This window comes from Hemiscyllium ocellatum, chromosome 8 (genome assembly GCF_020745735.1).
Source record: "Hemiscyllium ocellatum isolate sHemOce1 chromosome 8, sHemOce1.pat.X.cur, whole genome shotgun sequence".
NCBI lineage: Eukaryota > Metazoa > Chordata > Chondrichthyes > Orectolobiformes > Hemiscylliidae > Hemiscyllium > Hemiscyllium ocellatum.
Genome location: NC_083408.1, coordinates 114,932,294 through 114,960,223, shown reverse-complemented (window position 1 = coordinate 114,960,223; position 27,930 = coordinate 114,932,294). Strand labels below are relative to the sequence as shown.

At 48.0% G+C, this 27,930-nt stretch overlaps 1 long non-coding RNA gene across 1 annotated transcript; it reads left to right on the top strand.

Moving 5' to 3' along the window:
• The first annotated feature begins 119 nt into the window (after positions 1 to 119).
• LOC132818011 (uncharacterized) lies at positions 120 to 27,930 on the top strand. Its single transcript, XR_009644945.1, has 3 exons — positions 120 to 207; positions 21,947 to 22,063; positions 27,784 to 27,930. It is a non-coding gene; the product is annotated as an uncharacterized LOC132818011 (long non-coding RNA).

The following is a 27,930-nucleotide window of genomic DNA, read 5'->3' as shown; positions in this document are numbered from 1 at the left end:
CCCTGAAGATTCTATAAAGGTTTTCTACTTACACTTTTCAATGAGATGGAATAAATCTTCCCGTGGGCGTATTTCCTGGACCTCAAACATTCTGGAATCTTCCCTCCTATGCTGCGTGATGGTTAGCCATTTTGTCAGTGTGTGTTCAAAGGTTGGCGCTTTGTAACTCTCCAGCACGACGTTCGACACAGGTTGACACCGGACTGGGTGAGTGATGTCTGTATTCTCTAGCACCGGAGTCTGTAGACGGTGGATTGCCCGGTGCCAGGACAATGCAGAGGGCTGTTGGTGTTAGGGGTGTGTACCCTGCAAAACATCCCAAATCCCAGCACTCCCTGTGAGGGAGTGCTGCTGTGTCGGTAAGGCCTTCTTTCAGATATTCAACTTTTTGGCCACAAGACCATTGTTTATTGCCCGTCCCTAATTGCCCAGAGGACAGTTGAGCACATTGCTGTGGGCCTGGAGTCACATGTAAGTCAGACCAGGTAAGAATGGTGGTTTCCTTCCCTGAAGGACATTAATGATCAGATGGAATAACAATTGGCAGTGATCTCATGGTCATCAGCAGATTCTTTATTTCTGTTTTAAATTGAATTTAAATTCCACTACCTGTTGCGGTGGAATTCAAGCACGGGTCTCTGCGAGAGTAGCTGAGTTTCCAGCTAATGTCTAGGCACCACTAGGCCAGTGCTTCCCCGAACAGCTGAAAGTAAGTGTGATCCAATGGGATGATAGTGAGCGGGCTGCAGGGTGACCAGAGATGGGGGCTGAATAACAGGGACATGCATATTTCGGAAGGATGGACAAAATGGAAAATGTAGTTGAATCACACAGCTGCTTAAAGAGGAACTTGACACAATCGTGAGGAAAGATATTGTTCAGACAACGGGGAATGTGTATGGGGAAAGCTGAGAAACACCAAGGGACAGAAAACATTCATGGTGATTCCGGGAATGGGCGTTAAGCGAGAAATTACTGATGCATGCAACAAACAAACATCTCTAATTATGCATGACCTTAAGATTTGACAAATCAAATTCGTAACAATTCTTTATGGAGGAATTCCTGGACTGTGTACAGGATGGTTTCCTGGAACCAACCAGAGGCCGGTCCATCCTACTATACGCAGGAGAAAAGAATACTCGGCAATGTTATTGTGCAAGGCCTTCTGGGGATGAGTGACCATAAAATTCTTCGTAATTCACTCATGGGACATGCACATCGCTGGCAGTGTTTTATTTTAATTCATTCAGAGGATGAGGGGGTCACTGGCTGGGCTGACATTTATTGCCCATCCCCAATTATCCAGGGGGCAGGTAAGAGTCAGCCATGTTGCTGTGGGTGTGGAGTCACATGTAGGCCTGACCAGGTAAGGGTGGCAGATTTCCTTCTCTCATTAGCATTAGTGAATCAGATGGGTTTTTTCGACAATTGACAATGGATTCAGGGTCATCATTAGATTCTTAATTCCAGATTTTTCTTACTGCTTGTCCCCAGTTTGCTTTGAGAACCCATGACCATTTCCGTCTAGAAGGATAAGGGCAGCAGATACGTGGGAACACCACCCCATGCAAGTTCCCCTCCGAGCCACTCACCATCCCGACTTGGAAATATACTGCTGTTCCTTCAGTGTCACTGGGTCAAAGCCCTGGAATTCCCTCCCAAAGGGCATTGTGGGTCAACCCACAGCACATGGACTGCAGCGGATCAAGCAGGCAGCTCGCCCCCACCTTCTCAAGGGGCAACTAGGGACAGGCAATAAATACTGGGCCCACCAGCAAGGAACCTCATACAACTGGACTGCCAAAAGGATAGAATTCCTCATCAAGATGGAGAGTGATGTAGATGATTCTGAAATGAGGGTGCTGAACCTAAATAGTGGAAATTATGATAGTGTGGAGTGTGAGCTGGCCGCGATAAATTGGGGAACGGTTCTTAAAGAAATGATGGTGGGTGGCAAACATTTAAAGACCACGTCACAGCAACAATTGTTCATTCCTATCAGGCAGCTAAAGGAAAACAGGAAAGGTGGTCAAACCATGGCTAATGGGGGTGAGCTGAGGGAGCGTTAGGTCCAAGGAAGAGGCTTACAACTTGGCCAGAAAAGGCAATGGACCTGAGAAATGGGAGCAGTTTAGAATTCAACAAAGGGATTGATTAAGAAAGAGAAAATAAAGAATGACAGTTAGCTCACAGTGAGCGTAACACCTGAGGATAAAAGTTTCTCTAGGTAGATAAAGAGAAACAGATTAGTGAAGACAAACGTAGGACCCCTTCTGTCCCAAAGAGGAGAATTTATAATCGGGAATAAAGATTTGGTACACCAATTAAATATGTACTTTTTTGATTTAATTTATCATTGTCACATGTACCAAGGTATAGTGAAAAGTATTGTTTTGCGTGTGGTTCTAGCAGGTACAAAGTGCATTAGGGTGATTGAGCAGAGCGAGGAATACAATGTTATGGCAGCGGAGAAGGTGCCCAGAGAGCGAGATCAACATTATATTTGAAATTTGAGAGGTCCGCTCCGAAGTCTAATACCAGTGGGAAGAAGCTGTTCTTGAACCTGTTGGTTAGTTCTGTCTTCACAAAGGCAGACACAAGTGACATCACAGAGATGATGGGGAGCTCAGGGTTTAGGACGATGGAGGAACTGAAGCAAATCAGTATTTTGTACAGAAATGGTGTTGAGAGGTTGATGGGATTCAAGGCAGATAAATTCCCAGAGCCTGATAATTGACTGAATCTAACCCTAACCCTAACCCCACTCTTTAAAAAGGGAGAGAGAGAAAAAAAACAGGTGATTATAGACCAGTGGGTCTGATGTTGGTCATGGGGAAAATACTAGAGTCCATTATAAAAGACTTAATAATGAGCACTTAGAAAACAGAAGCAGTGTCAGTCAGAGTCAGTGTGGATTTACAAATTAAAAATCGGACTGCACAAATATTCTTTGATGATGCAACGAGTTGGATTGATCAGGGGAGTCAGTGGATGTGGTTTATTTGGATTTACAGAAGGCTTTTGACAAAGTCCCACAGAAGGGATTAATGAGTAAATTTAAAGAATATGAGATTGGGTATAGTGTATTCAGATCGATAGGAAATTATTCCATAGACAGGAAACAAAGAGTGGGAATAAAAGTGTCTTTTTCTGAATGGTAGACAATGACTGGTGGAGTACCACAGGGATCAGTACCCCAGCTAATCACAACATAGGTTAGTTATCTGGAAGTTGGAACTAAAGGTAAATCTCCAAGTTTACAGAGAACCCAAAGCTGGGTGGGAGGGGGATTGGTGAGGTGGATGGAGAGATGCTGCAGTGTGAGGGGGTCAGGCTGAGGGAGTGGCAGATACAGTTTAATGTGGATCAATGGAAGGTTACCCACTCTGGGAGCAAAAGCAGGAAGGCGGGTTATTATCTGAATGGTGCCACATTGGGGAGGGGAGGTACAGTGAGACCCTGCACAGTAGTCGCTGACGATAACATGCAGGTGTAGCAGGTAGAAACTGTGTTCCAACCTTCACAGTGAGAGGATTTGAGTACAGGAGCAGGGATGCCTTGGTGAGACCACACCTGGGTTATTGTGTGCAGTTTTAGTTTCCTTATCTGAGGAAGGATACTGTTAATATCAATGGTAGGATTGACATGGATCAGTTCAGATTATATTGACATAGAATAGAGTCATAGAGGTGTACAGCACGGAAACAGACCCTTCGGTTAAACCTGTCCATGCCGACCAGATATCCCAACCCAATCTAGTCCCACCTGCCAGCACCCGGCCCATATCCCTCCAAAGCCTTCCTATTCATATACCCATCCAAATGCCTCTTAAATGTTGTAATTGTACCAGCCTCCACCACATTCTCTGGCAGCACGGGGGGATCTCACAGAAATGTATAAAATTCAAGCAAGACTAGTCAGAGTCAACACAGAAAGAATGTTCCTGATGACTGGGAATCTGGAACCAGGGCTCACAGTCTAAGGATACAGGGTAGGCCATTTAGGACTGAGATAGAACATACACCAGTACAGCACAGTACCGGCCCTTCAGCCCTTGATGTTCTCCTGACCTTTTATCCTACTCTAAGATCAGACTAACCTACATTCCCTTCATTTTACTATCATCCATGTGCCTATCCAAGAGTCGCTTAAATATCCCTAATGTCCCTAACTCTACTACCACTGCTGGCAGTACATTCCACACACCCACCACTCTCTGAGTAAAGAACCTACCTCTGACATCTCCCCTAAACCTTCCTCCAATCACCTTAAAATTATGCTGCCTCATGATAGACATTTCCGCCCTGGGAAAAAGTCTCTGGCTATCCACTCTAGCTATGCTTCTCATCATCCTGTACACCTCTGTCAAGTCACCTCTCCTCCTCCTTCCCTCCAATGAGAAAAGCCCTAGCTCCCTCAACTTTTCTTCATAAGACACACCCTCCAGTCCAGGCAACATCCTGGTAAATCCCCTCTGCACCCTCTCTAAAGCTTCCACATCCTTCCTATAATGTGGTGACCAGAACTGAACACAATATTCCATGCAGTCTAACCTGGCTTTTATAGAGAGCAGCATAACCTCACGGCTCTTAAACTCAACCCCTCTGTCAATGAAGCTAACACACCACACACATTCTTAACAACCCTGTCACCTTGGGTGGCAACTTTGAGGGATCTATGGACATTGACCCCAAGATCCCTCTGTTCCCCCACACTGCCAAGAATCCTGCCTTTAACCCTATATTCTGCATTCAAATTTGACCTTCCAAAATGAATTACTTCACACTTTTCCAGGTTGAACTCCATCTGCCACTTAACAGCCCAGCTCTGCATCTTGTCAATGTCTTGTTACAGTTGAAAATGTGTTGCTGGTTAAAGCACAGCAGGTTAGGCAGCATCCAAGGAATAGGAAATTCGACGTTTCGGGCATAAGCCCATCAGGCTTATGCCCGAAACGTCAAATTTCCTATTCCTTGGATGCTGCCTAACCTGCTGTGCTTTAACCAGCAACACATTTTCAACTGTGATCTCCAGCATCTGCAGACCTCATTTTTTACCCAATGTCTTGTTACAACCTACAACAGCCCTCCACACTATCCACCACTACACCAACCTCCGTGTCACCAGAAAACTTACTAACCCACCCTTCCACTTCCTCATCCAAATCATTTATAAAAATGATAAAGAGCAGAGGGCTCAGATCAGATCCCTGTGTAACACCACTGGTCACTGAGCTCCAGGCTAAATACCTTCCATCTCCCACCACCCTCTGTCTTCTATGGGCCAGCCAATTCTGTACCCAGACAGCCAGGTTTCCCTGTATCGCATGCCTCCTTACTTTCTGAATTAGCCTACCACCTGATAAGGGGAACCTTACTAAACGCTTTGCTAATGTCCATATACACCTCATCCACTGTCCATGCTTCATAAGTGTGTTTCATCACATCCTCAAAGAATCCTGCACCAATTCCAATCCTCTGTCTAAACCTGTTGCCTATTTCCTGAGGATCTGTACCCCTCTGCTCCCTGGCCATTCATGTATCTGTCTAGATATATCTTAAATGACGCTACCATGCCAGCCTCTACCACATCCACTGGCAACATATTCCAGGCCCCCACCACCCTCTGCGTGAAAAACTTTCCATGCTTACCTCCCCTCAACCTTTCCACTCAATTTGAACTCGTGACCCCCAGTAATTGAGTCCCCCAGTCTGGGAAAAAGCTTCTTGCTATCCACCCTGTCTATACCTCTCATGGTTTTGTAGACCTCAATCAGGTCCCCCCTCAACTCCCGTCTTTCTGATGAAAATAATCCTAATCTACTCAACCTCTCCTCATAGCTAGCGCCCTCCACACCAGGCAACATCCTGGTGAACCTCCTCTGTATCCTCTCCAAAGTATCCACATCCTTTTGGTAATGTAGTGACCAGAACTGTACACAGTATTCCAAATGTGGCCACACCAAAGCCCTACACAACTGTAATGTGACGTGCCAGCTCTTGTACTCAATACCCCGTCCTAAGAAGGAAAGCATGCCGTATGCCTTCTTGACCCCACTACTGACCTGCATTGCCACCTTCAGGGAACAATGGACCTGAACACCTAGATCTCTTTGTACATCAACTTTCCCCAGGACTTTTCCATTTACTGTAGAGTTCGCTCTTGAAGCGGATCTTCCAAAATATATCACCTTGCATTTCCTGAACTGGCCTGTAATTCCCAGGATTACCCATATTCCCTTTCTTGAATAAGGGAATAAAGTTTGCCACCCTCCAATCATCTGGTACTACTCCAGTGGACAATGAGGATGCAAAGATCATCACCAAAGGAGCAGAAACCTCTTCCCTCACTTCCCATAGAAACCTTGGGTATATCCCATCTGACCCTGGGGATTTATCTATCCTCATGTTTTTCAAAATTTCCAGCACATCCTCCTTCTTAACACCAACTTGATTGAGTATATCAGTCTGTTTCACACTGTCCACAGCAAGGTCCCTCTCAGGAGTGAATACTGAAGCAAAGTATTCATTAAGGACCTCCTCTACCTCCTCTGACTCCAGGCGCAAATTCTCTCCTCTATCCCTGATCAGCCCTACCCTCACTTCGGCCATCCTTTTATTCCTCACGTAAGTGTAGAATGCCTTAGGGTTTTCGTAATCCTACCGGCTCGCCTGAGTCCATGTTTCAGTTCCTTCCTGGCTACCTTGTGTCCCACTAGACACCTGTCTGATCCTTGCCTCCTCAACCTTCAGTAAGCTTCCTTCTTCCTCGTGACTATATTTTCCACATCTCTTGTCATCCAAGGTTCCTTCACCCTCCAATCCCATCCTTGCCTTAGTGGCACTAACCTGTCCAGCACTATCGGCAAGTGCTCCCGAAACAACCTCCACATTTCTGATGTGCATTTCCCTGAGACCATCTGTTCCCAATTTAGGTGCTCCAGTTCCTGCCTGTAATTCCCCCTCCCCCAATTTAATGCTTTCCTATACTGTCTGCTCCTATCCCTCTCCATGACTATAGTAAAGGTCATTATCACCGAAATGCTCTCCCACTGAGAGATCTGGCACCTGACCTGGTTCATTTCCAAGCACCAACTCCAATATGGCCTCCCCTCTAGTCAGCCTATGTGCATATTGCATCAGAAACCCTTCCTGGTTCAAATCAATATTAGAGAATCACCCATGACAACAACTCTGTTACTTCTGCACCTTTCCAAAATCTGCCTCCCAATCTGCTCCTCCGTGCCTCTGTTGCCTTTATGGAGCCTGTAGAAAACTCCCAATAAAGGGACTGCTCCTTTCCTGTTATGGATTTTCACCCATACTGACTCTGTAGACAAACCATCCTCTCCCTTTCTGCAGCTGGGATACTGTCCCTGAATAACAATGTCACTCCCCATTTTTTTTTTTACCTTCCCCTCGCACCCATTCCTTGTGAAACATCTAAATCCTGGAACATCCAACAGCCATTCCTGCCCCTGTGATATGCAAGTCTCTGTAATGGCCACAGCATCGTGGTTCCAAGGACTGGTCCATGCTCTGAGTTTGTCACCCTTATTCCTGTTACTGCGTTAAAATAGACACAATTCAACCTATCACACTGACTGCACATTTGCCCTATCAAGTGCCTATCCCTCCTCTCAGACTGTCTGCACACTGTCTCAGCCTGTTCACGACCTACTCCATCCTCTGATCCATAGCTCCAGTCCCCACCCCCTGCCAAACTCGCTTAAACCCTCCCAAAGAGCTCTTGCAAACCTCCCGCCCAGGACATTGGTGCCCCTCCAGTTCAGGTACAACCCATCATTCTTGTACAGGTCCCACTTACCCCAGAAGGTATCCCAATGATCCACATATCTGAAGCCCTCCCTCCTACTCCAGCTTTACAGTCACATGTTCATCTGCACTCACTCTCCATTCCTAGCCTCATGAGCAAGTAGCACCAGTAGCAATCGGGAGATTACTGCCTTGCTCCTCCTGCCTACTAGCTTCCAACCCAACTCCCCATATTCTCTCTTTAGGTCCTCCTCCCTTTCCCTATTGGTCCCAAAGCGTACCATGCCTTCTGCCTGCTCTTCCTCCCCCTTAAGAATCCTGAAGACATGATCCGAGACATCCCTGACCCTGGCACCTGGAAGGGAACACACCATTCGGGAGTCTCACTCGCCACCACAGAATCACCTGCCTGTTCCTATCACAATTGAATCTCCTCTCACTGTCACTCTCCTATTCTCCCTCTTCCCCTCCGAGCCACAGACCCAGGCTCAGTCCCATAAACCTGGGTACCGTCCCTCCCATGATAGGTCCCAAAACAGTGTACTTATTATTGAGGGGAACGGCCACAGGACGTCCCTGCACTGTCTGCATATTCCCTTCTCCTCTCCTGTCAGTCACCCAGCTACCTTTGTCCTATAACTTAGATGTGACTCCCATCTTACACCTCCTCTCTATCACCCCCTCAGCCTCCTGAATAATCCGAAGTTCCTCCAGCTCTAATTCCTTAACGCAGCCTGTGAGGAGCTGGAGCTGGGCGCTCTTCTCACAGGAGACGTCAGCAGGGTGACCCTTAGCTCCCATATCCTGCAAGGGGAGCATACAACTGCTCGAGCCTCCATCCCCTCTGCTCTACATTACCAAGAGAGATATTTTAAAAGGCCTTACCTTACCAACCCTTCACACAGAGTCTTTATTTATGTTTAGAGGAGGACGATGAGTAGCACACACTACACATGCAGCGTTTCGGGTTTAGCTCCTGCCCGAATATATTAATTCACTTACCCAGCAGTCCTTATGTCCACTTCCCATCCTGTTCAGGTAAGTGATTAATATTCTAATTTACCTTCCCAGCTGCCCCCGGCTCACGCTCTCTCCTTCCCCGCTGCTAAAATAGGAGGTGAGGGGACATGTCTTCACTCAGTCAGCCTGTGGTATTCTCTGCCACAGAAGGTAGTTCAAGGTCAGACATCACCCAACACCAGGTTGAAGTCGAACAGGTTTCTATGAAATCACAAGCTTTCAGAACGCTGCTCCTTCCTCAGGTGAGGCAAACGAGCAGCACACAGGCACCAACACATCACAGAAATTAGTTGAGGTCAAACATTGTATGATTTCAAGAAGAGATTAGGTGTAGTTCTTAAGGCTGAGGGGATCAAAGGCTATGGGGGGAAAGCAGGAATACAAAACTGAGTTGGAGAATCAGCCATGATCATATTGAATGGTGGAGCAGGATCAAAGGGCTGAATGGCCTACTCCCTGGAGGCTCCCTGCCTCTATTCCTGATGAAGGGCTTTTGCCCGAAACGTCGATTTTCCTGCTCCTCGGATGCTGCCTGACCTGCTATGCTTTTCCAGCACCACTCTGATCTAGACTCTGGTTTCCAGCGTCTGCAGTCCTTGTTTTTACCTGTATGGCCTCCTGTTGCTTCTGTTTTCTATGTTTCTGTGTCTCCTGTCAGCAAACCAAGCTTCTATCCAAGGATGTCCTGCCCCCCACACCAGAGGCTTTCATCTTCAGTGTTCTATTTATTTACTTTAAGTTGTTATAAAATTTTCAATAATTTCTTAAATGACTTATGAAAATCTAAGTACAGTACATGTAGCAGGTCCCCTTTATCCACAGAACATGGTATGTCTTCAAAGAACTCCAATAAATGTGCTTTTCCTCATTAATTCGTAGAATATGGGCAGCTCTAGGTGGGCCAACATTATTTGCCCGTCCCTAGTTGCCCCTTGAGAAGGTGGGGCTCAGCTGCCTTCTTGACCCACTGCAGTCCATGTGCTGTAGGTAGACCCGCAATGCTGTTGCAGGATACTGACTCAGCTACACAGCCAGACCCTGTGGCACAACATCTACAAGCATTCACTCCTCCAGCACTGATGCTCAGTAGTTCCAAGATGCACTGCAGAAATTCACCAAAGATCCTCAAACAGCACCTTCCAAACCCACGGTCACTTCCATCTAGAATGACAAGACCAGCAGATACATGAGAACACCGTCTCCTGCAAGTTCCCTTCCAAGCCCCTCACCATCCTGACTTGGAAATATATCACCGTTCCTTCACTGTCACTAGGTCAGGATCCTGAAATTCCCTCCCTAAGGGCATTGTGGGTCAACTCACAGCACAGGGACTACAGCGGGTCAAGAAGGCAGCTCACCCCCACCTTCTCACCTTATACAGAAATGATCTGGAAGAGGGCACTGTTGGTATGATCAGCAAGTTTGCAGATGACACAAAGATTGGTGGAGGAGCAGAAAGCACAAGGGACTGTTGGAGAATACAGGAAGATATAGATAGACTGGAGAGTTGGGCAGAGAAGTGGCAGATGAAGTTCAATCCAGACAAATGTGAAGTGATGCATTTAGGCAAGTCTAATTCTAGAGCAAATTATACAGTAAACGGAAGAGCCTTGGGAAAAGTTGGTGAGCAGAGAGACCTGGGAGTGCAGGTCCATTGTACCCTGAAGGTTACTGCACAGGTGGATAGAGTGGTCAAGAAGGCATATGGTATGGTTGCCCTCATCGGACGGGGTATTGAGTATAAGAGCTGGCAGGTCAGGTTAAAATTGTACACCATGTTGGTTCGACCGCATTTTGAATATTGTGTACAGTTCTGGGCACTACATTACCAAAAGGATGTGGACTCTTTGGAGAGGGTGCAGAGAAGGTTTACGAGGATGTTGCCTGGTATGGAAGGTGCTAGCTATGAAGAGAGGTTGAGTGGGTTAGGTTTGTTTTCATTAGAAAAAAGGAGATTGAGGGGGGACCTGATTGAGGTTTACAAAATCATGAAGGGTTTAGACAGGGTGGATAGAGATAAGCTTTTTCCCAGGGTGAAGGGTTCAATAACGAGAGGTCACGCTTTCAAGGTGAGAGGTGAAAAGTTTAAGGATGATACACACGGCAAGTACTTCACACAGAGGGTGGGGGGTGTCTGGAACACATTGCCAGCAGAGGTGGTAGAGGCAGGCACGGTAGATTCATTTAAGGTGCGTCTGGACAGATGCATGAGTAGGTGGGGAGCAGAGGGATACAGATGCTTAGAAATTGACCGACAGGTTTAGACAGTACATTTGGATCAGCTCAGGCTTGAAGGGCTGAAGGGCCTGTTCATGGGCTGTAAATTTTCTTTATTCTTTGTTCTCAAGGGGCAACTAGGGATGGGCAATAAACGCTGGGCCCAGCCAGCGACACCCACATCCGTGGCATGATTAAAAAACAAATGCCACCTAAGAAAGGTGAAGGTAGTTATGAGGGAGAAAATGCTTTTATTGTGTAATTTAGTTCTTTGAAGGTTACTGTCCAGACATTGACAATGGGAGGAGAAGGCTGGATAATGAAAGGAAATCTCCCAAACTGTTGCAGCAAGTTGATCAGACTCCTTAAAATACAAAAAAAAATGGAATGCAGATAAAGCAAAACCTTATCGATCATCTGTACCTTGTGTGGGTACAGGGTGGGGAACAGTCAAACCAAACATCTTTTTATCTCAGGTTAACTGGCATTGCCTTCACTGAGTGTTACTCACCATCTTATTTGATTGCTGGCAGTAGTTACATTCTTGGTCTGTCTTAGTGTGTAGCTTTTATCTGACAGAGATACAACGCAGTGAATCACTTCAGAGGCTCTGCTGGTCATCAGTAACAGTGTGGGCTCTGGAGTCACATATCTGCGTCAGGACTGTGGGCTTTCCTCACGGAAGGACAAAAACGAACCCGTTGTATTTTCATGACAATCGGGAGAGCTTTATGAGAGGTTAATCTAAAACAATTGTGGATGCTGGAAATCTGAAACGAGAACTGAAAATGCAGGAGAAAGTTGGCAGGACAGGCAGCATCCAGTTCTGAAGAAGGGGGCCTGGACCCGAAACATAACCCGTGTTTTTCTCTCCCCAGATGCTGCCGCACCAGCTGAGTTTCTCCAGCAATTTCTGTTTTGGCTCATGAAACGTGCACTGACTTTGCATTTCAGTGTTCTTTAAACTGAATTAAATTTTGCAAACCACTCTGGTGTGACCCGTGTTCCTCATCCAGTTAGGGAACCACTCCAGTCATTTGGAGGATCTGTGCAGGAAGTCAAGTTGGAAATGAGTCCCTTGTCCCTGAGCACCCAGTGTCAGAGCCTGGCTAACATGGACAGCAACGTATTGGAGAGGGTGAAGGAGAGGGCGGGGGGAGATTAATATGGAGAAGGATATATCCATTTAGTTCCATTCCCCTCCCCCGTGTATAAAATACTTTTAAACTCCAGCAAGTTATTAGCAAGACATATAATGAGGGCGTCACACAAGGTCTACAGAGGGATGTAGACAGCTTGAGTGAGTGGGCAAAAATCCTGGCAGATGGAATACAATTTGGGGAAATGTGAGCTTATACAATTTGACAGGAAGAATAGAGGAGCTGAATATTATTTAAAAGGAGAAAGGCTGCAGAAAGGTACAGAAGACAGGGAATTCTCATTCACTAACCTCAACGAGTAATGGGGACCTCAACCAAGGTCAACAAGTAATAGGGAATTCAAATGAAATGTTAACCCTGCTTTCTCCCCATACATGCTGCCAGACCTGCTGAGTTTCTCCAGTAATTTATGTTTTTTTTGTGACAGACAGACTGGCATTGGAGGCAGTCCAGAGAAGGTTGAATCAGCTGATCCTAGATGGGAAAGGGATTGTCTCATGGGGAGAGGATGAGTAGGCGGGGCCTGTACTCACTGGAGTTTAGAAGGATGAGAACCAGTCTTATTGAAACAGACTGAGGGGACTTGACGAAGGAAATGGGGAAAAGCTGTTTCCCTTTGTGGGACAGTCTGGGACCAGAATAAGCATGAATAAGCATCTCAGAGCAAGGGGTTGCCCAGTTAAGACTGAGAATGAGGAGGAATCCCCCCTCTCTGAGGGGAGTGGGTCTGTGCAATTCTTTCCCACGGGGGGCTGTCGAGGCTGGGTCATTCAGTATAGTCAAGGCGGGACAGAGACAGTCAGAGGCAACAAGCAAGGAAGTTGAAGATTATCTCTGTTACTGTGCCCATTTCCCACCACCCTCACTATCACCTCAACATATCCCCTCACTCACTCTCACCCACTCAATTACCCCACCCTCCTCGCCTCTGTGTTGCCTAATTCACTCATTCACTCTAGATACCTCCCCATCCTTGCCCCACCAGCACCAGCTCTATCTGCTGTGCCATCCACTCAGATCTCACTCAATCCATCTCTTCCCCTCAGTCTGGGAGAAAACAGTCCACAGTTAGAGGAGGGAGAGAGAGAGAGGGGGGGAGGGAGAGAGAGAAAGAGAGAGAGAGAGAGAGAGAGTAAGGGGAGGGCATTGAGGACATCTGACATTTAGTTCCTTACTCCCTACTAGGAGAGGACCATGACTAACTCCCCTGAGCAGCTGAGTGACTGTGCCCATACCCTGGACTGAGATCAGAGGTTGTCCCACACTCACTGTCCACAGCTCTCTGACTGAAGGGATTGGCTTTGGGTTGACTGAGCACTGTTTCCTTCCAGGTTCAAGACCCTACAATGGGAGAAATGGATGCAGTGTGTCCACCCCAAACACAACTGAGCCATGGTGTGAGTGTGACCCTGATATAGCACTGTACTATCCAGCAACACATCCACCCCCTTGATAAGATACTATCAACAACAGAGTCAGGATTAGAATGCATGTCCAACTCACGTGCATACTGCCAAAACGCCCCCCACAGACCTCACTGTCACCATCCCCACCCCCCAGAACCCCGAGGGGAACACTACCCCTGCTCATGACTCCACCCCCCTTCCCCCCACCATCACACCCACTCCAGTTACTGGCTCCGACCCCACTGCCAGCTCCACACCCACACCAGATCCCAGCTCCCAGCCCTGCCGAGTTTTCACCATCCCTCCAGACCTCCCCCTCACTGAGGACGAACGATCAGTCCTCAGCAAAGGACTCACCTTCATCCCCCTCCGTCCACGCATCAATGAATTTAATACACGCCGTGATGTCGAACACTTCTTCCGTTGCCTCAGCCCCCGAGCTTACTTTCACAATCAGGATTCCCGCCCACCTTCCGAGGACCCCTTCGCCCTCCCCCAACACACTGCATCCACCTGGACACCCCGCGCTGGCCTATTACCTGCAATCAACCTCTTCATTTCCAACTGTCACCGGGACATTAACCACCTCAACCTGTCTACCCCAACCCCCCCACTCCAACCTCTCACCTTCACAACGCACAGCCCTCCAACCCCTCTGCTCCAATCCCGACCTCACCATCAAGCCAGCGGATAAAGGGGGCGCAGTGGTAGTCTGGTGCACTGACCTCTACACTGCTGAAGCCAAACGCCAACTCGAGGACACCTCTTCCTACTGCCCCCTCGACCATGACCCCACCCCCTATCACCAAACCATCATCTCCCAGACCATACAGAACCTCATCACCTCAGGAGATCTCCCACCCACAGCTTCCAACCTCATAGTCTGGAAATCCCGCACTGCCCGGTTCTACCTCCTTCCCAAGATCCACAAGCCTGACCACCCTGGCCGACCCATTGTCTCAACATGCTCCTGCCCCACTGAACTCATCTCTACCTACCTCGACACTGTCCTATCCCCCCAATCCAGGAACTCCCCACATACGTTTGAGACACCACCGACGCCCTCCACCTCCTCCAAAACTTCCATTTCCCTGGGCCCCAACGCCTCATCTTCACTAAGAATATCCAATCCCTCTACACCTCCATAACCAAGGCCTCCAAGCCCTCCGTTTATTCCTCTCCTGACGTCCCCAACAGTACCCTTCCACCGACACTCTCATTCGTTTGGCTGAACTGATCCTCACCATTAACAATTTCTCTATTCCTGATGAAGGGCTTATGCTCGAAACGTCGAATTCTCTATTCCTGAGATGCTGCCTAACCTGCTGTGCTTTGACCAGCAACACATTTGCAGCTCCTTCGAATCCTCCCACTTCCTCCAGACCAAAGGGGTAGCCATGGGCACCCGTATGGGCCCCAGCTATGCCTGTCTCTTTGTTGTCTACATAGAACAGTCCATCTTCCATAATTACACCGGCACCACTCCCCACCTCTTCCTCTGCTACATTGATGACTGCATTGGCGCCACCTCGTGCTCCCGCGAGGAGGTTGAGCAATTCATCAACTTCACCAACACATTCCACCCTGACCTTAAATTTACCTGGACCATCTCTGACACCTCCCTCCCCTTCCTGGACCTCTCCAAGTCCATTAATGACGACCGACTTGACACTGACATTTTTTACAAGCCCACCGACTCCCACAGCTATCTGGATTACACTTCTCCCCACCCTACCTCCTGAAAAAATGCCATTCCCTATTTCCAATTTCTCCATCTCCGCCATATCTGCTCCCAGGAGGACCAGTTCCACCACAGAACACACCAGATGGCCTCCTTCTTTAGAGATCGCAATTTCCCTTCCCACGTGGTTAAAGATGCCCTCCAACGCATCTTGTCCACATCCTGCACCTCCGCCCTCAGACCCCACCTCTCCAACCGTAACAAGGATAGAACCCCCCGGTCTTCACCTTCCACGCTACCAACCTTCGCATTAACTGCATCAATCACCGACATGTCCACCATCTCCAAACGAACCCCACCACCAGGGATATATTTCCCTCCCCACCCCTTTCCACAAAGACCATTCCCTCTGTAACTACCTGGTCAGGTCCACGCCCCCCAACAACCCACCCTCCCATCCTGGCACCTTCCCCTGCCACCGCAGGGATTGCAAAACCTGTGCCCACACCTCCTCCCTCACCTCCATCCAAGGCCCCATAGGAGCCTTCCACATCCATCAAAGTTTTACCTGCACATCCACCAATATCATTTATTGTATCCATTGCTCCCGATGCGGTCTCCTCTACATTGGGGAGACTGGACGCCTCCCAGCAGAGCGCTTCAGGGAACATCTCTGGGACACGCGCACCAATCAACCCCACCGCCCTGTGGCCCAACATTTCAACTCCCCCTCCCACTCTGCCGGGGACATGGAGACCCTGGGCCTCCTCCAATGCCGCCCCCTCACCACCCGACGCCTGGAGGAAGAACGCCTCATCTTCCGCCTCGGAACACTTCAACCCCAGGGCATCAATGTGGACTTCACCAGTTTCCTCATCCCTGATAGGGGTGGGGAGGGAAATATATCCCTGGTGGTGGAGTCTGTTTGGAATTGGCAGAAATGACAGAGGATGATACGATGTATCTGGAGGTTGGTGGGGTGGAAGGTGAGGACCAGTGGGGTTCTGTCCAGGTGGGGATTGGAGGGGAGGGGTTCAAGGGCGGAGGGGCGGGAAGTGGTGGAGATGCGGTGGAGGGCATAGTCGACCACGTCGGAGGGGAAATTACGATCATTGAAGAAGGAGGCCATCTGGGCTGTACGGTATTGGAACTGGTCCTCCTGGGAGCAGATGCGGTGGAGACGAAGGAATTGGGAGTATGGGATGACGTTTTTACAGGGGCCAGGGTGGGAGGAGGTGTAGTCCAGGTAGCTGTGGGAGTCAGTCGGTTTGTAGTAAGTGTCTGTGTTGAGTCGGTCGCCCGAGATAGAAATGGAGAGGTCTAGGAAGGGGAGGGAGGAGTCTGAGATGGTCCAGGTGAATTTGAGGTCGAGGTGGAAGGTGTTAGGAAAGTGGATGAACTGTTCAACCTCCTCGTGGGAGCACGAGGCAGCGCCGATACAGTCATCGATGTAGCGGAGGAAAAGGTGGGGGGTGTGGCCAGTGTAGCTGCAGAAGATGGACTCTTCCACATATCCTACGAAGAGGCAGGCATAGCTGGGGCCCATGCGGGTGCCCATGGCAACTCCTTTAGTTTGGAGGAAGTGGGAGGATTGAAAAGAGAAGTTATTCAGGGTGAGGACCAGTTCAGTCAGTCGAAGGAGGGTGTCAGTGGAAGGGTACTGGTTGGTACGGCGGGAAAGGAAGAAGCGGAGGGCTTTGAGTCCTTCGTGATGGGGGATGGAGGTGTACAGGGACTGGATGTCCATCGTGAAAATAAGGCGTTGGGGACCGGGGAAGCGAAAATCTTGGAGGAGGTGGAGGGCGTGGGTGGTGTCCCGAACGTAGGTGGGGAGTTCTTGGACTAAGGGGGACAGGACAGTGTCGAGGTATGCAGAGTTGAGTTCGGTGAGGCAGGAGCAGGCTGAGACAATGGGTCGGCCGGGGCAGTCAGGTTTGTGGATTTTGGGCAGGAGGTAGAAACGGGCGGTGCGGGGTTGTGGGACTATGAGGTTGGAGGCGGTTGCAGAATGTTTCAGGGAACTCCTCTGGGACACCTGCACCAACCAACCCAACCGCCCCGTGGCTGAACACTTTAACTCCCCCTCCCACTCCGCCAATGACATGCAGGTCCTTGGCCTCCTCCATCGCCAGACCCTGACCACACGACGCCTGGAGGAAGAGCGCCTCATCTTCCGCCTAGGAACCCTCCAATCACACGGGATGAATGTAGATTTCTCCAGCTTCCTCATTTCCTCTCCCCCCACCTTATCTCAGTCCTAACCCCCGGATTCAGCACCGCCCTCTTGACCTCCAATCTTCTTCCCGACCTCTCCGCCCCCACCCCCTCTCCGGCCTATCACCCTCCCCCTCACCTCCTTCCACCTATCGTATTCCCAGCACCCCTCTCCCAAATTCCCTCCCCCCTACCTTTTATCTCAGCCCACTTGGCACACCAACCTCATTCCTGAAGAAGGGCTTATGTCCGAAACGTCGATTCTCCTGCTCCTCGGATGCTGCCTGGCCTGCTGTGTTTTTCCAGCAACACGTTTTTCAACTACGGTCAGAAAAGGGAAAGGTCAGATAGGGTACAGTCAGATAGGGGAGGGTTCAGATAGGGTAAGGTCAGATAGGGGAGGGGTCAGATAGGGTAAGGTCAGACAGGGGAAGGGTCAGATAGGGTAAGGTCAGACAGGGGAGGGTTCAGATAGGGTAAGGTCAGATAGAGTAAGGTCAGACAGGGGAGGGGTCAGATAGGGTAAGGTCAGACAGGGGAGGGTTCAGATAGGGTAAGGTCAGATAGAGTAAGGTCAGATAGGGTAAGGTCAGATAGAGTAAGGTCAGATAGGGTAAGGTCAGATAGGGGAGGGGTCAGATAGGGTAAGGTCAGATAGAGTAAGGTCAGATAGGGTAAGGTCAGATAGGGGAGGGGTCAGATGGGGAAAAGTCAGATAGGGTTAGGGCTGGCAGGGGAAAGATCAGACAGAGGAAATGTCAGAAAGGGTAAGGTCAAACAGGGCAAAGGTCAGCTGGGGAAAGGTCAGATAGGGTAAGGTCAGATAGGGTAAGGTCAAAAAGGGGAAAGGTCAGATAGGGGAAAGGTCAGACAGGGTAAGGTCAGACGGGGGAAGGTCAGACAGGGAAAAGGCCATATAGTGAAAGGTCAGATAGGGTAAGGTCAGACAGGGTAAGATCAGACAGGTTAAGGTCAGATGGAAAAGATCAGATAGGGAAATTTTAGATAGGGAAATGTTAGGTAGGGAAAGGTCAGATAGGGAAAGGTCAGGCAGGGAAAGGTCAGACGGGGAAGGTCAGACAGGGAAAGGTCAGACGGGGAAGGTCAGACAGGGAAAGGTCAGACAGGGAAAGGTCAGATGGGGAAAGGTCAGACAGGGAAAGGTCAGACAGGGAAAGGTCAAATAGGGAAATGTTAAATAGGAAGAAAGGCTTATGCCCGAAATGTCGAATCTCCTGCTCCTTGGATGCTGCCTGACCTGCTGCGCTTTTCCAGCAACACATTTTCAGCAAATGTTAAATAGGGAAAGGTCAGATAGGGAAAGGTCAGATAGGGGAAAGGTCAGGCAGGGAAAGGTCAGACAGGGAAAGGTCACACAGGGAAAGTTCAGATGGGGAAAGATCAGACAAGGAAAGGTCAGATAGGGGAAAGGTCAGATAGGGAAAGGTCAGACAGGGAAAGGTCAGATGGGGAAAGGTCAGATAGGGTAAGGTCAGATAGGGAAAGGTCAGATAGGGAAAGGTCAGACAGGGAAAGGTCAGATGGGGAAAGGTCAGATAGGGTAAAGTCAGACATGGAAGGTCAGATGGGGAAAGGTCAGGCAGGGTAAGCAGAGATGCTGTTAGAATCCAAGTTGGCGCAAGGTGAGTTAGTGCCAGATATGGCAGCAGCTGGTTGTGAGGTGTTGCTCAGTCTGATCTGTGAGCTGGGTGCCTGCCCCTGTAACCAACATGTCTTGGCCATGCCATCAGAGTGAGAGGTGCCAACATGCCGCAGAGAGCAGGGCTGAGCTGCACAATGACCTTGTAGTGACTTGGAGATGTACCATGGTAGTGTGGAGAGGCTGCTGTTTGTGTAGGCCAGAGACCATGAGTGTGTGGTGAATGTACTCACCTATAGAGTGTGCCCTGAGATACTGTCGCACTGACGGAGGGTCAGTGCTGAGGGAGTGCCGCACTGTCGGAGGGTCAGTGCTGAGGGAGTATGGCACTGTTGGAGGGTCAGTGCTGAGGGAGTGCCGCACTGTCGGTGGGTCAGTGCTGAGGGAGTGTGGCGCTGTTGGAGAGTCAGTGCTGAGGGAGTGCCGCACTGTCGGAGGGTCAGTGCTGAGGGAGTGTGGCACTGTTGGAGGGTCAGTGCTGAGGGAGTGCCGCACTGTCGGTGGGTCAGTGCTGAGGGAGTGTGGCGCTGTTGGAGAGTCAGTGCTGAGGGAGTGCTGCACTATTGGATGGTCAGTGCTGAGGGAGTACCGCACTGTCGGAGGGTCAGTGCTGAGGGAGTGCCACGCTGTCGGAGGGTCAGTGGTGAGGGAGTGCCGCACTGTCAGAGGGTCAGTACTGAGGGAGTGCCGCATTGTTGGAGGGTCAGTGATGAGGGAGTGCAGCACTGTCGGAGGGTCAGTGATGAGGGAGTGCCGCACTATCGGAGGGTCAGTGCTGAGGAAGTGGGCACTGTCAGAGGGTCAGTGCTGAGGGAATGCCGCACTGTCGAAGGGTCAGTGCTGAGGGAGCGCCGCACTGTTGGAAGGTCAGTGCTGAGGGGGTGCCGCACTGTCGGAGGGTCAGTGTTGAGGGAGTGCCACACTGTTGGAGGGTCAGTGCTGAGGGAGCACCGCACTGTCGGAGGGTCAGTGCTGAAGGAGTGCTACATTATGGTATGTGTTGTGTGAGACTCTAAATTACACAGCACCTTCTTACGCCAGTGGATTTAGGATCTTCCCTGATGCACTTTGATGGAGGAACAGTGGATTTCTCCCTCCACATGTCCTGGTCAATAATCACCATCAGTAAAAGGCACACTCTCTGTGGGATCTTGCTGTGTGCAAATTGGACAGCTTCTTTCATTCCAACAGCGCAGTCATTTCCAAGTTCTGGTTTTGTTTGCCGGGTGTTTCCGGATGTTTCCGATTGTAAAGGGGGCCTGTGGGAATGACCTTCCTTCCTCCATGCTTTAAGGACCCAGGGCAGGCTTGTTCTCAGTCTGGCCTCACTGCCCTTGGTCTCTGTGCTGTGGAGGAGGCTGTGGGCTAGTTGCAGATTTGGAGAGCTGTGTAAGGAGGGTTTGTACTGGTTGCTGTGAGTTGGAATACCTGATGGAGGTGTGGCCTCTCTGTTGAAGTGTGAACCACATCAATCAGCAGCGTCAGGTAATTCCGTAAACAATCCCAAACAGCTAAAGCATTTCCTATTGCTGCCCAGTGCTATTGAAGCTTCAATAAACAAAACCCTTACAAACAGATCTATTTACATTTTTATGACAAACATTTCCTTTCTTCAAAGTTATAAATTGGCCATAACAGTGTTTGATATCACCTGCACCATCATTCAAAATTAAATTAGATTACAGTCTGTAACATTTCCCAAGGATCTTATATTCTACATACAGTATAAACCACCCTGAACCCCTCAATTAGATTCCAGTCTGTAACTCCCTCCTGGGTATTTGTTATTCTGTACATAAACCACCCCGAACCCCTCAATTAGATTCCAGTCTGTAACTCATTCTTGGGTATCTGTTATTCTGTATGTAACCCACCCTGAACCACTCAATTAGATTCCAGTCTGTAACTCACTCTCAGGTATCTGTTATTCTGTATACAAACTTCCCGAACATCTCGATTAGATTCCAGTCTGTAACTCAGTCTTAGGTGTCTGTTATTCTGTATATAAACCTCCCTGAACCCCTCAGTTAGATTCCAGTCTGTAATCCCCTTCTGGGTATCTGTTATTCTGTATATAAACCATCCCGAACCCCTCGATTAGATTCCAGTCTGTAATTCCCTTCCGGGTATCTGTTATTCTGTATATAAACCACCCCGAACCCCTCGATTAGATTCCAGTCTGTAATTCCCTTCCGGGTATCTGTTATTCTGTATATAAACCATCCCAAACCCCTTGATTAAATTCCAGTCTGTAACTCATTCCCAGGTATTTGTTATTCTATATATAAACCATACCAAACTGCATGATTAGATTCCAGTCTGTACCTCACTCCCGGGTATCTGTTATTCTGTATATAAACCACCCCGAACCCCTCGATTAAATTCCAGTCTGTAACTCACTCCCAGGTATTTGTTATTCTATATATAAACCACCCTGAACCGCATGATTAGATTCCAGTCTGTACCTCACTCCCAGGTATCTGTTATTCCATATATAAACCAACCTGAAGCCCTCAATTAAATTCCAGTTTGTCATTTACTCCTGGGTAAATATCATTCTCTCCCAATTATCTTTGTTCTATATGTAACCACTTCCCAACAACACCTTGTGCCCCCTTCCTCTGTCCTTGCTGTGCCCGCTGTTTGTGGTTTATTTTAAATATATACCATGGTGACTTACTGACACTCAGCTGGTCCTTGAGGATTACAGTTTGTAGTTTATTGGCTCTTTAATGGGTACAAATCCATTGCAACCATTTGTATGTTAGTTACCAACAAGATAAAGGTCTGAAGTGTTTTCTAATTAACAGGCTCAGACACAGTTGATCCCTGAACACACTGAGACAACTTCCGGATTCTAAGTGAGACAATGGATACAGCAACCACACTGCAACGCAATGTATCGTCATGTTGCTAAGTGTAATGAGGTACGATCAGATAACAGTCAAATTCAACCCGAGGATGAGCTGGGGTGGGGGGGAAGGGGATTCACATCAAAGGGGTTGAGTTTCGAAAGGGTGTGGAGGGGAAGAGACAGTGACAGGTGACTGTGCTTTATGAATAAGGTAATTAGTTAAATTAATAAGGGGGAGAGATGTCTCATTGTTGGAAAACAAAGAACTCTCAAAGTGAAAGAAGGGGGTTTGCAATGGAGGAAGTTACACAGTTCAGAGCAACGTAGGTGACAATAGGAACTGTATACAGCAAGGCCAAGTCAAAAAGTGAGGGTTCTGGGGCTGATTGAGAGTTGGAGATTGAGTGCACCTTGAGGGAGTTACCTTGTGGAGGGAATGGGAGTGGGAGGGTGCAATATGGAGCCTCTGCTCTTGTGTACAAATCAGTAGGGTCTCATCGCCCTGGCAACAGCCCCCTCAGGTTCATTTAGAATCCCTTGGAGTTTCCTTGACAACCACCATTGCACATTTGTCAAAACCAAAGTAGCGGAAGATGGAAATTAAACCACACCTCTTTGCCAACCCTCAGGGATCTCTTACTTCAGGGTCAGTAGGTGTTGAAATCTTGGGAGATGTCACTTGGATCCCCGTCGTCAGCTGGGATGTTAATGTCGCAGCTTTAATCATCTTGCTCAGGAAGAGGGTGCACTTCTCCATCAATGAATAAACACCTCACACACTTTGTGTTGGCTCAACTTTGCTCTTTTCTTTCATTCTCCTCAAAGCTCTTCTTCGTAGGATCAGAGTAATCACATAGCAGAGATGGAGGCCATTCGGCCCATTCTTGGTGGAAGAGAATGAAGAGTTTCAGTAAACCTGGCTGAGCCGCCCTGAACCCAGCGAGTGGGATGGTGCATGAGTGTAGTTCACCCTTTGGGTTATTGGATTTTGGGATGTTCCCACCATTGGCCTTCATCACCCACACTGATTCTGCCGACGAGAGGCCAGTACATCTTCTACTTTAAACTCCATGGGTTTTGGTACAACCAGTGTCCCTTGCTGGATCACATCAGGATCCAGAGGAAAGCACTTCATAGAATCCCCATAGTGTGGGAGCAAGCCATTCGGCCTGAGACCATACTGACCCTCTGAAGAGCATCCCACCCAGACCTTATCCCTGTAACCCTGCATTTCCCATGGTCAATTCACCTGACCTGCAATCATCACATTATGATGGAGGGAAGGTCATTGACGAAGCAGCTGAAGATGGTTGGGTCTTGGACACTACCCTGAGGAACTCCTGCAGGGATGTCCTGGAGCTGAGATGACTGACCTCCACAACCACAATCATCTTCCTATGTGTCAGGTATGACTCCAACCAGTGGAGAGTTTTCCCTCCCAATACCAGATAAAATGTAAAAACTTCTCAGATAAAATGTGAAAAAACACACATCCCAGCTTCTTTAGATAGATTAGATTCCTTACAGTGTGGAAACAGGCCCTTCGGCCCAACCAGTCCACACCAACCCTCCGAAGAGTAACCCACGCAGACCCATTTCCCTCTGACTAACACAACGGGCAATTTAGCATGGCCAATTCACCTGGCCCGCAGGAGGAAACTGGAACATCCCCACACAGGATGTGCAAACCCCACAGACAGTCGCAGGAGGCTGGAATCGAACCTGGGACCCTGGTGCTCTGAGGTAGCAGTGCTAACCACTGAGCCACCATCTGCCTTCAGTGGATTCCATCAGTGGTCATCAAGGTTCCCCTGGTCAATATTTACCTCTCAAACCACACTTGGATCTGTGGGATTTTATTTTTGTTTGATTATTTGAGGTGCTTTTGTTGGTCAGCTCAGCATTTGTTGCTCATTTCCTAACTGCCCTGAACTGAGGGGCTTGCTCGGCCACTTCAAACACATTTAAAAGTCAACCATTTTCCGTCACAAACCTCAGCCGTTTTCCTTCCCTGAAGGACCTTGCACACAAATTAGGAGCAGGAGCAAACCATTCCGACTCTTGTGTATATTCCACCATTTAACAACTTCATGGTTCGTCTGACTGTAACCTCAAACTCACATTCCTGCCTTTCCCAATAATCTCTTACCCCCTTCGCTGAATCCAGTCCTGCTTTTAAAATATTGCAAGACCCTGCTTCCAATTCTTTGTCAGGGACAGAGTTCCAAAGAGTCTCAACTTTACAAGAGAAAAACATTCTCCTCATCTCTCTTTTAATGGCTGACCCCTGATGTGTAAACAGAGATGGGGAGAAAGTGAGATCTGCAGATGCTGGAGATCAGAGCTGAAAATGTGTTGCTGGAAAAGCGCAGCAGGTCAGGCACCATCCAAGGAGCAGGAGATTCGATGTTTCGGGCATAAGCCATTCCTGAAGAAGGGCTTATGCCCGAAACGTCGAATTTCCTGCTCCTTGGATGCTGCCTGACCTGCTGCGCTTTTTCAGCAACACATTTTCAGTGTAAACAGAGACCCCTAGTTCAAGATTCTCCCTCATCCTCTCTGCATCATCCCTATCGAGACCCTCTCGGGATCTTATCTGCTTCAATCAAGTCACCTCACACTCTTGTACACTTCAGTGATACAAACACAGCCCACCCAATCTTTCCTCTGGTATTCATTGGGTAACTCCTTCCCTTAAGAGAAAGGGAGGACCACAGATGCTGGAGATTAGAGTCAAAAAGTTGTGGTGCTGGAAAAGCACAGCCAGTGCATAACGTGCCATTCCTGGTGAAGAGCTTATGCCCAAAACATCGACTCTCCTGCTCCTTGGATGCTGCCTGACTGGCTGTGCTTTTCCAGCACCACGCTTTTTAAACCCTTCCCTGGACTGCTCCAGCTTAGCCCTTCCTTAAATAAGATGACCAACACTGTACACAGTAATATAATTTTAAAAATGGCAAATTACTGCTGGGTTGCTGAAAATCTGAACAGACACAGAGAATGCTGGAGAAACTCAGCAGCTGTGTTAGCATCTGTGGACAGAGAAAGACAGTGTGAATGTTCCGAGTCCTGAACAACTCCTCTTCAGAATCATACACTGTACATATTACTCCAGATGTGGTCTCACCAATTTTTTGTATAACTGAAACATGACCACCCTACTCTTGCTTTCAATTCCCATTGCCAAAGAATGATACTATTAGAGTCATTAAGTCATAGACATGTACAGCACAGAAACAGACCTTCAGTCCAGCCTGTCCATGCTCAGCAGATGTCTTGAACCAATCTAGTTTAAGAGGAAAAGAATTCTACTCAACATAACCGCATAAAAGGTTCTCAGAAGAGGCCAGAGAGAAACATAGAAAATAGAAGCAGGTGAGGCCATTCAGCCCCTCCTGCACCATTCATAGCGACATAGAAATACACAGCACAGAAACAGATCTTTTGGTTCAACTCATCCATGCCGACCAGATATCCTAAATTAATCTAGTCTCATTTGCCAGCATTTGACCCATACCCCTCCAAACCCTTCCTATTCATATCCCCATCCAGCTGCCTTTTAAATGTAGTAATTGTACCAGCCTCCACCACTTCCTCTGGCAGCTCATTCCATACACGTACCACCCTCTGCGTGAAAAGGTTGCTCCTCAGGTCACTTTTAAGTTTTTCCCCTCTCACCCTAAACCTATGCCCTCTAGTTCTGAACTCCCCCACCCCAGGGAAAAGACCTTGCCCCTCATAATTTTGTAAACCTCTATAAGGTCACCCCTCAGCCTCCGACACTCCAGGGAAAACAGCCCCAGCCTGTTCAGCCTCTCCCTGTAGCTCAAACCCTCCAACCCTGGCAACATCCTTGTAAATCTTTTCTGAACCCTTTCAAGTTTCACAACATCCTTCCGATAGGAAGGAGACCAGAATTGCACGCAATATTCCAACAGTGGCCTAACCAAACCTTAATGACTCTTCTTCAGAAATATACACTGTATGTATTACTCCAGATGTGGTCTCACCAATGCCCTGTATAGGTGAAACAAAACCTCCCTCTTCTTCCTTTTAATTCCCATCGTAAAAAAATGATACTATTCTATGAACTTTCCTGATTACTTACTGTACGTGCACACTAACCTTCTGTGTTCCTTACTCAGGTCCGTCTGCATCCTAGAGCTCTCGAGTCTCTCACTATTTCGATAATATGCAGCTTTTTCCATTTTTCTTGAGAGAATGAATCATTTTATAGCAGAGAGCCAGATGAGATGTTACCAGCAATTAAGTTGTGAGAGTTACAATTACTGAGAATGGCTTTAAATTTATTCAATGAATTTAAATGTGACCAGCTCCTGCAGTGGGATCTGAATCTGTTCCATAAAGCATTAGCCTGGGTCACCAGGTGACTGACATCACCATCTCTTATGTTATCACTTACACATTGCTGTGACTTGCTATGTCCTCCATCGCCATAATGTTAACTCCTGACAAATATTTCATTGGCTGGAAAACACTTTCAGACATGTTGAGGTTGTGCAAATTGTTCCGTAAATATACACTAATCGTTCAACACAGTTTTAAGACTTCTTTTTAGATTATTAATGATGTGATCCTGGTAATGAAGAAGAGGACAACCCTTTAAGATACTGAACCATCGTCACTGATGAGGGGGTGTTCACTGCTGAAGGTCAGTGGATATGGTTTGGGATTAAAACAGTGTCATAGTCTCAAAGCTGGAGCTGATGTGACTCAGTCCTGACCCTCTCTGGATTCCTGTGGACTGGATGTTGTGTCCCCTCTGGTATCTGATAGTTGGACAGTAAATGCCAGTGACATTTTATGGGATTGTCATTTTATGCTATTCAGCCCATCAGCTCAGCGCCAGTGTTGGCTTCCGCATGAGCCACTCTGTCTGATCACACTCTCCTACTCACTCTCCATAACTTGAATCGTAAGGAGAGGATGGGTAGGCTGGGGCTGTTTTCCCTGGAGCGTCGGAGGCTGAGGGGTGACCTTATAGAGGTTTATAAAATCATGAGGGGCATGGATAGGGTAAACGGCAGGTGTCTTTCCCCTCGGGTGGGGAATGTCAAGACTTGGGCATGTACTTTTAAGATGAGAGGAGAAAGATTTAAAAATGAGGGTAATTTGTTTTGCACAGAGAGAGGTGTGAACATCCTGAGGAAATGGTGGATGAGAGTACAGTTGCAATGTTTAAAAGACACTTGGATAAGTATATGAACAGGAAAGGTTTGGAGGTATATGGGCCAAGTGCTGGCAGGTGGGACTAGCTTTTACAAAGGGTCAGTTGGACTCGAAACGTCAGCTCTGTTCTCTCCTTACAGACGCTGCCAGACCTGCTGAGACTTTCCAGCATTTTCTCTTTTGGTTAGGGACTAGTTTAGTTTGGGATTATGGGCAGCATGGACTGGTTGGACCGAAGGGTCTGTTTCTGAGCTGTAAGACTCTATGACTCAATAACTTTTAAAATCCCACTGGCTCTAGCCGCAGTGTTTACCTTCTGTAATCTTGACAATCCTAGCCAGTCTGGATGACCTATACTGATAACATTTTATCTGGAAAGTCTTGATGACGTCACCAGGAGTAATGGTTTGTTGGTAATGGACAGTGACATACACTTAATGCTGAATCACAAATGACTCAGTGTCTGTTTTTGTTAAGACCCGAGGCACTCTCAAACTTTAATAACCTTAATTTGATAGGAGCAAAGCACAATTGACTCAAAAGCACAAATTGTAAAGTTTGTGCTGTTAATGTTGCTTTAAAGTTATTTTCATTTTGTTTCAGATGCTAAAACTGACTGAGAATGGGCACCACAGAAGAAACGGTGAACTGTGTGGAAGGACAGAACTGAAGTCAGAAAGCTAGTGTTAACATTAAAAAGTTTTCCAAATTATGCTTAACGGTATTTATAACTTGCCTCTACCTCATAAA